The following is a 13,385-nucleotide window of genomic DNA, read 5'->3' on the forward strand; positions in this document are numbered from 1 at the left end:
CATAGGGGCTGTTGGCTCCTGTATTGAGTCTTGTCTCTGGATGGTCCATTCTTAGCTATCTCAGAGCCTTTGTAGTTAAAGGTAGGAGGTCTGGGACCACTCACAGGGCTTGGGGAAGGGAGAAGCAGCTACAGATGCACATTCTAAGTCATTTCCCTTTCCAGGGACTTCGTTGCTTCATTAAATTAGGGCCTTATATGACACTATTAGGGAATTCTTGCCTGGGGTTTATCCTGTAGATTTCATTTTCTTTTAATATTAGTCAATGTTTTTATTTTGGGCTGGTGTGTGTGTGTGTGTGTGTGTGTGTGTGTGTGTGTGTGTGTACAGTCTCACTCTGTAGTCACTCAGACTCAAGGCAATTCTCCTGCCTCAGCTTCCTAAACACTAGGATTCCACAGGTAACCCATGGTTCATTAGATTGCCTCAATACCTTCCCAAGGGTAGAGCCCCAGTGACCTAAGGATCCTTCATGAAGCCCTGTCCCTAGGTTTCCATCAGCTCACCTCACACCACACAGGGGACTAAGCTTCTCACATGGGTCCGCATTTATTTGTATTGTATCTATATTGTCTGCATGTGTCTCTGTGCACCACCTGGCTGTAGTGCCCACAGAGGCTAGAAGGATGCATTGGATCCCTTAGAACTGAAGTTAAAGATGGGTGTTTCTGTCATGTGGTTGCTGGGATTTAAGCTCTCTGGTCCTCTGGAATAGCAGCCAGGGCTCTAAACTACTGAGCCATCTCTCTAGTCTAGGGTCTTAACTTTTCCTCTTACCCCTATGTACGAGTCACTTGATTTTTGTTTAGCCTTCGTGTCCTCTGCCCATGAGAGTGACAGCACCCATTCCTTGTGAAATGGGTAGTAAAAGATGAAATAGCAAGGCATGCTGGCGCATACCTTTAATCCCAGCACTCGAGGCAGAAGCAAGCAGATCTACATGAGTTCAAGGCCAGCCTGGTCTACAAAGTGAGTCCAGGACAGCCAAGGCTACATAGAGAAACCCTGTCTCAGGGAAAAAAAAAAAAAGATGAAATAAAAACAGGGAAGGCTACTGGCATGGTGCCTGGCCTGGAGAACAGCAGAAAGCTGTGTAGGAGAGAGCGCTATGGCGTGTGTGCTCTGAGATCCCTTGGATGGTGTCCTTGACGACTTGCCGCCCATTGTTGTGACTGCTATTGTTCTGAAGCACTGAATGTCCTCAAGCAAAACTGGCATCACTCATGGTTCACCCCTGGGAAACTAGGAGTAGGGTGCTATTTAGACAGCCGCGGACATGCCAGGTTCTCACCAATAATGAGAAAGGTGTACTGTGTCTTGTCAGACTCCCTGCCAGGAGGGACGGAATGTGAGGCTCATTTTCAAAGTAGTGTTTTGTCCACCCTGTTCTGCACAGAAGCGAAGTCGAGGGGAAAGCTGTGGAGCAGTTGATCTGTTTCAGACTTTTCCACTTATTTGGTTGGACCTGGATTTTTTGCATTGTGATGTTAGATTTTCAAAACCTTACACCATTGGTTAAGAAGATAGCTCATCTGAACCGCGTGTGGTGGCACATGCCTTTAATCCCAGCACTCAGAAGGCAGAGGCAGGCAGATTGCTGTGAGTTCAAGGCCAGCCTGCTCTGCAAAGCCAGACCAGGAGAGCCAGGGGTTACACAGAGAAACCCTGTCTCGAAAAACAAAACAAAACAAAAAGATAGCTCATCTGGTAAAGGTGCTTGCTGTCCATTGCCATGAACTGAATTTGCTCAATGGGACCCCACATAGTAGAAGAAAACCAACTCATGCCCATTGCCCTCAGGCCTCCACACCCGCTCTCATATGGTATATGTGTGTATATGCCTAAATTAATAAATGTAATGAAAGAAAACCAATCGTTCATAAGAATGAAAGGGGCTGGAGAGATGGCTCAGAGGTTAAGGGCACTGACTGCTCCTCCAGAGGTCCTGAGTTCAATTCCCAGCAACCACATGGTGGCTCACAACCATCTATAATGTGACCTGATGGCTTGCAGGTGTACTTGCAGGTGGAGAACTGTATACATAATAATAAATAAATAAATCTTAAAAAAGAAAGAAAGAGAGAAAGAAAGTGCCATACAAGCTTGTCTGTAGCCAAATCTTGTGGGGGCATTACAAAACAACAACAACAACCTAATATCATAGCAGACATGTGGGGACAGAAGTTCTAGTATATAATTTTAATATACAATTATAACTGCTCTAAGAATGTGTATGTGTGTGTGTGTGTATGAGAGAGAGAGGGGGGGGGGATGAGGGACTGGCTAGCTGGCAGCATACATCTTTAGTCCCAGCAGGCAGGTAGATCTTTGTGAGTTTGAGGCGAGCCTGATCTACTGGTCAACATAGTGAGACCCAGTCTCAAAAACAAACAAACAAAAAATCAAACTAAAACAACAACAACAACAACAAAAAGCTTTTCTAAGAAGTAAAATTGACCAAAAAGAAAAGAAAAGAGACCCAAAAGTAACTCCCAGGACTCTCCCAGTGGAGAGGCCTTAAAGTTAATAATCCTGGATAGACCCAGAAATGTGAATAAAAAACTATGACAAACATGATGAGGTCCACAGATCGCTGTTGGTAGGTGACAGTGGACTCTGCCATCAATACCATATTGCAGGACAGCCCTTTCTCACAGAAACAGTGGACAAAGCTTTCACTTAGTTCATGCAAGAAACTGAAAATGTGGTGGCGCACACCTTTAATCCCAGCACTCGGGAGGCAGAGACAGGTGGATCACTGTAAGTTCGAGGCCAGCCTGGTCTACAAAGCAAATCCAGGACAGCCACGGCTACACAGAGAAACTCTGTCTCGAAAAACAAAACAAAACAAAACAAACAAACAAACAAAAAAAGAAACTGAAAATGTGAAAGATTTGCCTTAAATGGAGACAGTATAGCCAAGGCCCAAAGTAAAGTGTGCACACGTCTGCCTCTGCTTCCACTCATGCCCCAGTGGGCCAGCACTCAGCAGCTTCTAAACTTTTCTGCTTTCACTTTTGCCTGGTTAGGGCCTCCATCTGTCAGTACTTGAGTATTGAGTCTTTACTGTGGCTTCCTTTTCAAAGGATTCAAAGCCGTTGAAAAATACATAACATTCAGAGAGATCTGACCAAGCTCTAATGTTAAGTATTTGTTTGGGGACTTAAAAAATAAGTCTATCAAGCAAAATTGGAACTCGTAACTCTTAAAGTGTCTTGAAGATGATAGTAGGATAAAAAAAAAAAAAGAAAGAAAGAAAGAAAAGAAAAAGGGGAGCCCCGAACTACAGTCATCATGTTTTTAGTAGCAATACAGCAGCAAACAGTTAGGTTTGCAAAACCAGAAAGAGCGACAATTCTGTATTTAATGTTAGGCAGGAAACTGAAAGCAATCTGCAGCAGCGTGGTGAGTTTTCAAGGAACCTGCCATTTGTCAGTGCTGGAAAAAGCCAGCAGACATTTCTTCTGTTTATTTAAGGTGATGATGTCTTCATGAAAATCTTAACCCAAACCTGGCCGCTGGAAGCAGGGGCCGCAGTCTCGTTGGGCTCTGAGGCAACTGTTTGGCTCCAGGACGGAAGGGAGTTTAGAAGTGAACTGCAAAGCTCTCCAAGAGTGGGGCAGGCACTCAAGTTCTGCCTTTGTGCGGGGCTGTCACTTATCCAACATGTGCGTATGAATATTCTTTCTGAAGACCTGGGCTTCATTTTAAGGTCAGCCTTCAATTTCTAGAGAATATAATTTGCCGTTATTTTTAGGGCTTTCATGATTGCTCGTAATAACTAATGAAAAAAAAAAAACCCAGCAGAAAAATAAATGTGTAACAGCTGTGTCTGCTTAACTTGATTAAAGGCAGTACCAAAAAAAAAAAAAAAAGTAAATAGAAGACTAATGTAACAATAGACAACGAGGACAAGTGTCCTTGTCATTGTGAGAAGTCTCGCAGACATAGCGTGCCGCGCGAGTCGGAAGGCCGGCCGGGTCTGTGTTTAAAGTTTACTTTACTGTTTGTCTTGAGTGGGATCAGTGTTGTAGTGAATAATTTATAGCCACCATGAATGAGCTCATTAGTCACCTTTTCAGACTTTAAATGAGTTTTGTGGTTGTCATTACTTGAGCCTTCTGTTCAGCCGCTGAGCAAAATGACAGCTTGGCAGTTGGCTGCCTTGTCGTAGGGGGCCGCCTGTTCCCCTTCAGGTCTGGGCTGGCTTTTGTGTTTCCTTGCAACCTTGCTTTTCTTGCCTTGTGCTAGGCCAGGGACTCTCACATTTCGGGGCGGGGTGGGGGGGGTGGGGGGGTGCTTATATACTTGAAGACTCAAAGAGATGATGAGGGGAAATTTTTAAAAATGTTTTGGTGGTATCTGCCAGGGAAATGGGTAAAAAGAGTTTCTCTCTCTCTCTCTCTCTCTCTCTCTCTCTCTCTCTCTCTCTCTCTCTCTCTCTCCCTCTCTCTACACACACACACACACACACACACACACACACACGTGTGTTTCTTCAGCAACTACTGTATGGTAGTCCCTTTGTCTTTGGTGTGGTAGTTGGGTTCTTTAAAAGCAGAGTAAACTGGAGAGTGTTTTGAAGCAGCTGAACTGGGCTCTCACCTCTAAGAAACATTTTAGGTGGGGGTTGTGGGTGGAGCTTGGGGAGGGAGGGGGATGTATTGTTCTAATTCTGAATATGAAAATGGTTGGATAAAGAACCTTGGGCCACAGCACAGCCACTGGGTTAGATTGGCAGGGCCAATTGGACCTGTTTTGTTCCTACAAAGGGATTGACCAGAAGACCTTTGGGGATCGAAGCCAAGGAACTGAGGAGATAGATTCGTCAGGTCATAAAGTGCTTGAAAGCCTGTATCCCTGAGTTTAGATTTCCAGCACTGTTGTAAAAAAAATAGGGTGTGGCAATGCATATCTGTGATCCCAGTGCCGGGACGGCAGAGGCAGATCCAGTCCCAGGGCTCCTTGCTCTGCCAGCCTGAACTGATGACTCCAGGAATCAGTTAGAGACATTATGCTAAAGGGTCAGGAGCAAAGTGCAGTGTCTGAGGATAGCCATCAACACACACACACACACACACACACACACACACACATATATACATACACACATACACACACACATATATACACATATATATACACACACAGAGAGACAGACAGACAGACACACACACACACACACACACACACACACACACACACGTACAGAGAAAGAGAGAGAGAGATCTCCCAGGAGACCCACGGTCCAGAGAGATCACCAGTGATCACGACTTCTTCCCCAGCACATATTGATGAGAGAAACTGAACCAGTGAGGCTGCCTCCTTCCTGTGCCATTGGAGATATGCCCTCGAGGTTGGTATGTGTGCAAGCCTCGCCTGGGTATGCCAGCGGTAGGCAGGATTTTGGAGTCAGATATCAGAACTGCATCTTTCTCTCCTTTGAACTTGGCCTGAACAGCCTGCACGAGCTCTGATGTTCACTCACTTCTAGCTTGGTGTTCCATCCTGACTTCAGAACACTGTGACACGCACACGTTGGTCCTTGAGTGGCCCCTGCCAGCCAAGTGCCTAGACCCCTGTTCTGAACACTATCTGACATTTGCTCTGAGCACTGGGCACTCATGGTTGCCATGAGCAATCCATACTGTTGGATAGCCGGCCCAGTCCTATGTGAGGCACATAAGAAAGACACTCCATGACTTTGGAAGGAATGTCAACTTAAAAGGGGTGCCTGATTGTTTGGAGGCCAGGTCTTTGAAACCAGTCACAGTCACATGGCTTTGAGAACAGAGATGCTCTTGAATGGTCTCACAGAGGCAGCCTGTTGCCAGCCTCCCCTGCTGAGATGATGCACACACATGCTGTCATGCCTCATAGTTTATGAGCACCTTTCACTCGCACTGAGTCACAAGGTTAGAGGTACAGGGAAGGCTGTGGTGTGGCTCAGTGGTAGAACACTTGCCTAGTGTCCATCAGTCTCTGAGTGCAAGTCCCAGCACCACACAGAGAAAAGATCTGAAAGACATACAGTAGCTAAGAAGATGGTTCATTCAAGATGATTTGGATTTTATCCTCCAACAACCCCCACCCACATGTGCTGCCCCTTTGAAAACCAGGTGTGGTGGCACCTGTTTGCAATTCCAATCCCAATGCTGGGGTGACAGAGACAGGAAGATCCCTGGGGCTTGGTGGACAGCCAGTCTAGCCTACTTGACAGGCTACTGAGAGGTCCATTTTAAGGCCCCCAGACTTCAGGAGGCAAGGGCAGGTGGTTCTCTTAGTTCAAGGCCAGCCTGGTCTACAAATCCAGGATAGCTATGGACACACAAAGAAACCCTGAGTTGAAAAACATTAAAAAAAAAAAAAAAAAAAAAAGGAACAGACTGTCAATTGGCCTCCACACGCATGTATACATACGCATGTGCACCCTACCCCCCAGCACACACAGACACACACAGAGGTAGCAGGGGGAGGGGTTAAGACAGTAGTAAGTATTAGTTAACTTCCCCATCCTGTAGAGCTGGCAGATTGGGGTACTGAGGCAATCTGAGGAAGTCATTATTCTGTGGGAGGGACTTGTCCAGTGTAGAAATAAGGTTTGGTAATATTTTAAGCTAGGTGCCATTTCCAGAAATTTTACCTAGTTTAGTGTGTTTTGTTTTGTTTTGCTTTCTTTTTTAAAAAAAATTTATTTATTATTATGTATACAGTGCTCTGCCTGCCTGCCTGCATGTACACCTGCGTGCCAGAAGAGGACACCAGATCACACTATAGATGGTTGTGAGCCACCATGTGGTTGCTGGGAATTGAACTCAGGACCTCTGGAAGAGCAGTCAGTGCTCTCAACCTCTGAGCCACCTCTCCAGCACTTTTTGCTTTCTTTTAGAGACACTGTGGTAGAAAGAAGAATTGCTTTCTCTTGTACCTTGGTGATGGCTACTGAGACCATGTGCTCACCAGAGAGAATAGCAAAGGAGCCGTGAAAGCCTAAGAGGGGAGCTGGGCGTGGTGGCGCACACCTTTAATCTCAGCACTTGAGGCAGAGGCCGGTGGAGCGTTATGAATTCGAGACCAGCCTGGACTACAGCGTGAGTCTAGGACAGCCAGCCAGAGCTGTTACACAGAGAAACCCTGTCTCAAAAAACAAAAAACAAAAACAAAAACAAGAGAGACAGGAAAGAGGAAAGAGACAAGATACTCCTCAAAGGCATAGTCCCAGTGAGTGTATCCCACCCAATTCCTAAAGTTTCCACCACCTACCCCCAAGACAGCGTCACCAGCTGGGACCGCACTTCCACACATGAGCCGGAAGTACCTTCCCTGTTCCAAGCATTCGAATCTTAGGATACTATCTGGCGCCTGCTACTTGCTACATAAGCCTTTATTGGAGGCGATCAGTTCTCATTAACAGGGTCTCTACTTGTGACTTTGCCCTCTTGTCAAAAAGTATTTGTCACCCTCAAATTAAAAGTTGGGTGTTTTCATGGTCATTCTTAGATACATGCAGGGCAATGTGTGCCTATCCCTAGCTGAAGATGAAGGCAGTGACATTCAAACAGTGTCCCTTTTGTGGTCTATCTAGTATCACAGTTTTTGCCCTTTTGTACTTTTGGTTGGTGACTTTGCTGGGCTAAAGTGCTGTGCAGGGATTCCGAGGGCAAGTTGGCTGAGATGCATCTGTCATGGAGAAAGTGCTGACTAAGCTTCTTTTAGATATGCCTTCATGGAGTCCTTAGCGTGGAGCTTGGTGCTAATCAACACGCATCTAGTCGATATCACGGTTTCTCTAAATAGGAACACAACTGAGGTCACGAGTTGATGGAAATACTGTGACCAGAGCTTGTGGGCATCTAACCATTGCTCCTAGGAACAATGATTGTTTGCGGTGGTTTATACATCCTCACGTCCACAAAGAGGAGAATGAAGAGTAGGTAAGTGTGGTCCAGACACTCAAGATTGGCAGTCTCCTGTAGGGCAAGCTCTCAGCTGTCGGCAGTGTCCCCAGGAGGCCAGGAGAAGCCACTTCCCTACCTCTTTGGTGTACTTCAGTTGATATAGAGTTCTCTAGGTTTGAGGGGGCGGGGGTTGAGGGAGGTAACAAATTTCATCTCTCATAACAGCCAACAACAACCACCAGAAAACTGTAGACGAATCCTGCAAGTAGATGTTGCCCTCCCTGACGAATGCGGAATTCTCGGATCTTTGCAGAGAAAGTTTGCTACTCAAAAGGCTTAACCTGAGCTCCTTCCTGGAGGCCAGACAGAATTTCCACCTCTGAAATTAGGGTTTAGAATATGTAGCAATTCCGTTGGCTGCCCCAGGGCTGACTTTTTACAATGGGGCCGTCTCTTTGCCTTCTGCCCCCTAAAGCTCACGGAATGCTTTCATTTTGTGAAAAGCTCACTGACTTATGTACTCCCCTCAACTTGTAACACTACGAACTTGTTTGTAAATTGTTTTACGTAGTGTGTGAGAATGTGAAGGTGACTCCAGAGAGGGAAAGCCTTTAAAAACAGATAAAACTATCAGAAAAACGTGAGTACCAGGGAGCAAAGGGGCCACAGGGCCAGCCCAGCTTATGGTTCAATATACGTCTCCGGCGGCCTGTTTCCACAATTTCTGCCTTTTTATGATTTTAGACATTGTCCCTGAAAACACTTTCAGATGTACCACGGGAGCCTTCACTTCATCTCAGCTGGTGTGTGTGCTTGACACCTTCTGACTGAACGCTGCACACATATCCCTGAGTCCAGCAGGTCTGCTTTTTTGGAATTTCCTGCCTCAGGGATCAGGGAGTCTGATGGAGCAGAAGTAGCCAGGATAAATACCTATCAGCTGGCAATCTAGGATCAATGGCAGGGTTCAACGAATACATTTTTAATTTTTTTTTAAGGCAGACCCATCCTGTAGTTGTCTGAGGCCACCTTCCCATCAACACCTGTCTTTCCTTTTTTATTTTTATTTTTTGGTTTTTCACGACAGGGTTTCTTTGTGTAGCCTTGCCTGTCCTGGACTCACTTTGTAGACCAGGCTGACCTCGAACTCACAGAGATGCCTGTATCTCTGCCTCCCTATCTGTTTACTTTTATGTGTGGGTCAATCAGACAGATGAAATGAGATATCACAGTTGCTATAATGTGTGTTTCTTTGAAATTCACTGAAATTGGGGATGTTAGCGTGTGTGTGTGTGTGTGTGTGTGTGTGTGTGTGTGTGTGTGTGTGTGTGTGTGAAAACTGGTCCCTTTGATTAAGATGAGTTTTGTTCTTTTATTTTTTGTTTTTTGTTTTTTTTCCTTTTTAAGTTGTGTAGGCGTTGCACATTAAATACATTGAGCCAGGTCTGGTTGCACATACCTGTAATCCCAGCCAGTGTTGAATCTTAGGCTAGTCTAGGGTACATGCTAAAATATGTTAAAGAATGCCACGTATATTTGCACATATTATTATTACCGCCCCCTTTTTTGTTTTGTTTTGTTTTTTGAGATACAGTTTCCCTGTCTAACAGCCCTGGCTATCCTGGAACTCTCTTTGTAGACCAGGCTGGCCTGGAACTCAGAGATCTGCCTGCCTCTGCCTCCCAAGTGCTGGGATTAAAGGTGTGCACCATCACATCTGGCTCCCCCCTTTTTTTTAATATACAGCAAATATTTATACTTTTTTTTTTGTCTTTTACAACTGCTGATACGGCACACAAATTCTAAATTGTTATGCAAAAATGTCAGTGTTCAAACAAAAATCTTTCTTATTTATTTATTTACTTAGCCAAAATCCTACACTATATGTTACCCTGGTTCCGTTCTACATTCCTTACAAATATTAACTCACTTAATCCTTATCACAGCTCAAGGAAAGGCTGCTATAGACAGGATGCTGGACTTCCTGCAAGGTTCATGTATTCAAGCTTGGTCCCTTGGGTGGGTGGTGGTACTTTTGGGAGGTGGTGAAGCCATTTAGATGTGGAGCCTGGTGTGCGGTCTTTGGGTCATTGGAGGCATGCCTCCTAGAGGATTGAGGGGCCTTGTGGCCTTCCACTTGCTCTTTAGCTTCTATGAGCTGAAAAATGCAATTTTTCTCCTTATAAGCTAAAGATATCAGATATTTTTATAATAGTGACCCAAAGTTGGCTGATATCATTAGTCATTATTAGTATTTCTCCTTTAATATTTATTGTTGTTGTTATCATTATTATTTTAGGTTTTTTTAAAATAGGGTTTCTCTGTGTAACCGCCTTTGCTGTCCTAGACCCCTTTGTAGACCAGGCTAGCCTTGACCATCATGCCCGGCTATCATCATCATCATCATCATCATCACCATCATCATCATCACCACCACCATCATCACCATCATCATCATCATCACCATCATCATCATTATCACCATCATCACCACCATCATCATCATCATCATCATCATCATCATCATTATTATTTCACTGGTGTGTGTGTGTGTGTGTGTGTGTGTGTGTGTGGTCTTCAGAGGACAACAACTAGTTCTTTCCTACCACTGTGCTCCAAGGATCTAACCTGGGTTGTCCTGCCGACTTGGAAAGCAGAAGGCATCTTGTCAACCTCCACCCACCCGCATTCCTTCTTTCTTAAGATAAGGAAACTAGATAGAGGGAAAGAAGTTATGTTCCTTGCCTGGGGTCATCTAGCTGCTCAGTCCTAGCATGTGTGCTTGCCTGCACTATTCTGGTCTTGGCAATAGGCTTGCTATGTTTGTATATTTATGGTGGCTTCATACCTACATGCTCGCCAGTGAGCTGGAGAGATGGCTCAGCAGTAAGGGCCCGCTCTTGAGGACCCAAGCTTGGTTCCTGGAACTCAGAAGGCAGCTCCTAACCACCTATCACCCCAGTTCCAGGGGAATCTAAGGCCTTCCTCTGACCTCCAAAGGTACAAAGGTACCAAGCATGCATGTGGTAAGCAGACATACATGCCGGCCGAACACTGGTGCACATAAAATAAATAATACAAAAACTGTAAGATAATGCTTACCAGCTGTCCTCCTGTCCTTGATGGCGGGCGCACATGTATTTTCCCTGGGCCTTCTTTCAAGTCCTTCATTCAGAAAAGAGCAGGGAATTGATAGGTATTTAAAGCAAATCCTGTTGACTGAATGAATTGCCTGACCCTGGCTTCTAGGCTGTCAGTTTACTCTTGTTTATGGTTACAGAGGGGCCGAGAGATTTTACACTTCCATTTTGCCTCTGGCAGGTGACTTCATAGGCTCAGGGTTGGCAAGGGAACCTGAACTAATGAATTCCACTCCACCCATCACCTGGACTTTCCCTTACCTCTTACCCCTCCTTCCTTCGTCAAGTCAGCATCCTTGCCTACTCCCCATGAAGAAATACCAAGAAGCCTTTCCCAGGCTCCACCCATGAGGATCTGCCTGGTAAACACATAAGAGAGAGAATGCTCAGAGGTGGACAAATGGTGACCAAGTCTTCCTCCTCACTTACGACCTTCCAGGCCTTCTAGCTGAGGGTCTCTGCTTTCTCTGCAGAAGGAAAAGAGTGAGTTTTGTTTTCATTTTTTTTTTTTTGGCAATCAGAAATAGCATACTCATGCGTTATAGCCAAGCCATGACTAAGGGATTGTACCTTCTCCTCGTTATACTAATAGGACACACCCTCTCCGTCTTTTGGTGATTTTTGTTTGTTTGTTTGTTGTGTTGCTTTTCAAGACAGGGTTTCTCTATGTAATATCTCTGGGTGTCCTGGAACTCTCTTTGTAGACCAGGTTGGCCTCGAACTCACAGTGATCCACTTGCCTCTGCCTCTGAGTGCTGGGATTAAAGGTGTGCACCACCATGCCCTGCTTTTGGTGACTTTTATACATCTCCCCCCCGCCCCAACCTCCCACCCCAAGTCTGATTGATTCTTCTGGAATTCATTGGCTCTTAAAGTATGATTCTCAGGCCTATAGTACTTTTAGGGATGCAGAAAACCTAGGCCTAGCGTAGACCTCTGGAACCAGAAATTATGGATATGGGGAAACAATTGGCAGCATTTAAATTAGCCCTCTAGGTAATTCCGATACACACTTAAGTAACTGGAGCACTGCTCTGGCAGAAAGCTCGGAACTCTGCAAATGTAAATGCAAGGAAAAAAAGAAGCATGGGTCAGAAAAGAGCTTGTTCTCTGAGGGAACCACTAACGGTACCTCCCCCACTAAAAAAGATTTATTTACTCTGTGTGTGTGTGTGTGTATGTGTTTGCATGTATGCATGTGTAGTGCACATGTGTGCATGTGCCCACGGAGGCCAGAAGAGGGCATTGGATGCCCGGGAATTAGAGTTCCCGGCAGTTGTGAGCTGCCTGATGAGGTTCTAGAAACTGAACCTGAGGCCTCTTCAAGAGCAGCAAGTGCTCTTAACTGCCGAGCCCTCTTTCCATCCTTCTCCCTAAAATTGTCTTCATTCTGTTTTTTTTTGTTTGTTTGTTTGTTTTTTTTGGTGCTGGCCATGGAACCCAGGGCTGTATGCATGTTAGCGTGTGCTGCAGCACTGAGCTAAGCACTCAGTTCCTGCACCGCCTTCTGTGTGAACAGTGACAGTGATTGCTAAGCTGTTCCTCCAGCTTTTGGGTTTCTCTTTTGTTTCTTGTCTTCCCTTTTCAAAAATTCATGTTGTATCCAACATCCTATTCATCTTTTGAATCCCAATTCTCTGATAATGCAACTTCTTGGTTGTAAAATACTTATCAGCCTTTTCCCTTGCTCTGAGACCAGGGTGTGAAGGAACCCCTCACACTGGTATCCTATTTTTTTTTTTTAAATGATACTTCCACATCTGTTTACAAATATACAAACCTTGCAGAAATAAGTCTTTGGCTCTCTGGCATCCAACACAATGCTCAGTAAATATTTGTTCAACAAACAAGGGCATTTTAATACAATCAAGTCATATTCGATAAATGTGTTTGCACTCTCCTGCCTGTTGTAGAGGTTGTCAGCATAACCATTCCATAGGGGCTTTCTTGATGTATATAGTAGCGCCTCAGCTAAGGATATTGGGACTTGTAAGGAGTAGCTTCCCGGGTGGCTCTTAAGGACTTCTCCAGACAGACAGCTCAGGTGTAGGGCACACCTTCTCCTTCTTGGCAGGTCAAACTCCTAACCATATACATTAGGTCTCCTCTTTACAAAGTTATCTACACTCCTGTTTCCAAGGCTGTTATATCAGATAGTCTACCGCAGGCTTTGCCTCTCGGGTGTGTGTGTGTGTGTGTGTGTGTGTGTGTGTGTACGTGAGTGCAAGTCTGTCTGTCTGTCTTTCTCTCTGTGGGTGTGTTGTGTATGTGTGCATGTGAGTGCACATCTGTCTGTGTGTGTGTGTGTGTGTACGTGAGTGCAAGTCTGTCTGTCTCTCTGTGGGTG

General features: G+C 45.1%; 1 protein-coding gene across 5 annotated transcripts in view; it reads left to right on the plus strand.

Annotated features, from left to right (window-relative positions):
• FOXN3 (forkhead box N3) overlaps positions 1-13,385 on the plus strand; it is a 385,252-nt gene that overhangs the window by 158,524 nt on the left and 213,343 nt on the right. Inside the window, exon 1 of one of the 5 annotated variants that reach the window (XM_084792028.1) lies at positions 11,434-11,521. The exons of the other annotated variants lie outside the window; for them this stretch is intronic. The gene's annotated coding sequence lies outside the window, so the exon portion shown is untranslated. Of the gene's footprint in view, positions 1-11,433; positions 11,522-13,385 lie in introns of those variants that run through there. 5 annotated transcript variants of the gene reach the window in all.

The sequence above is a fragment of the Acomys minous genome (assembly GCF_964271855.1).
Source record: "Acomys minous genome assembly, chromosome: 8".
NCBI classification, from domain to species: domain Eukaryota; kingdom Metazoa; phylum Chordata; class Mammalia; order Rodentia; family Muridae; genus Acomys; species Acomys minous.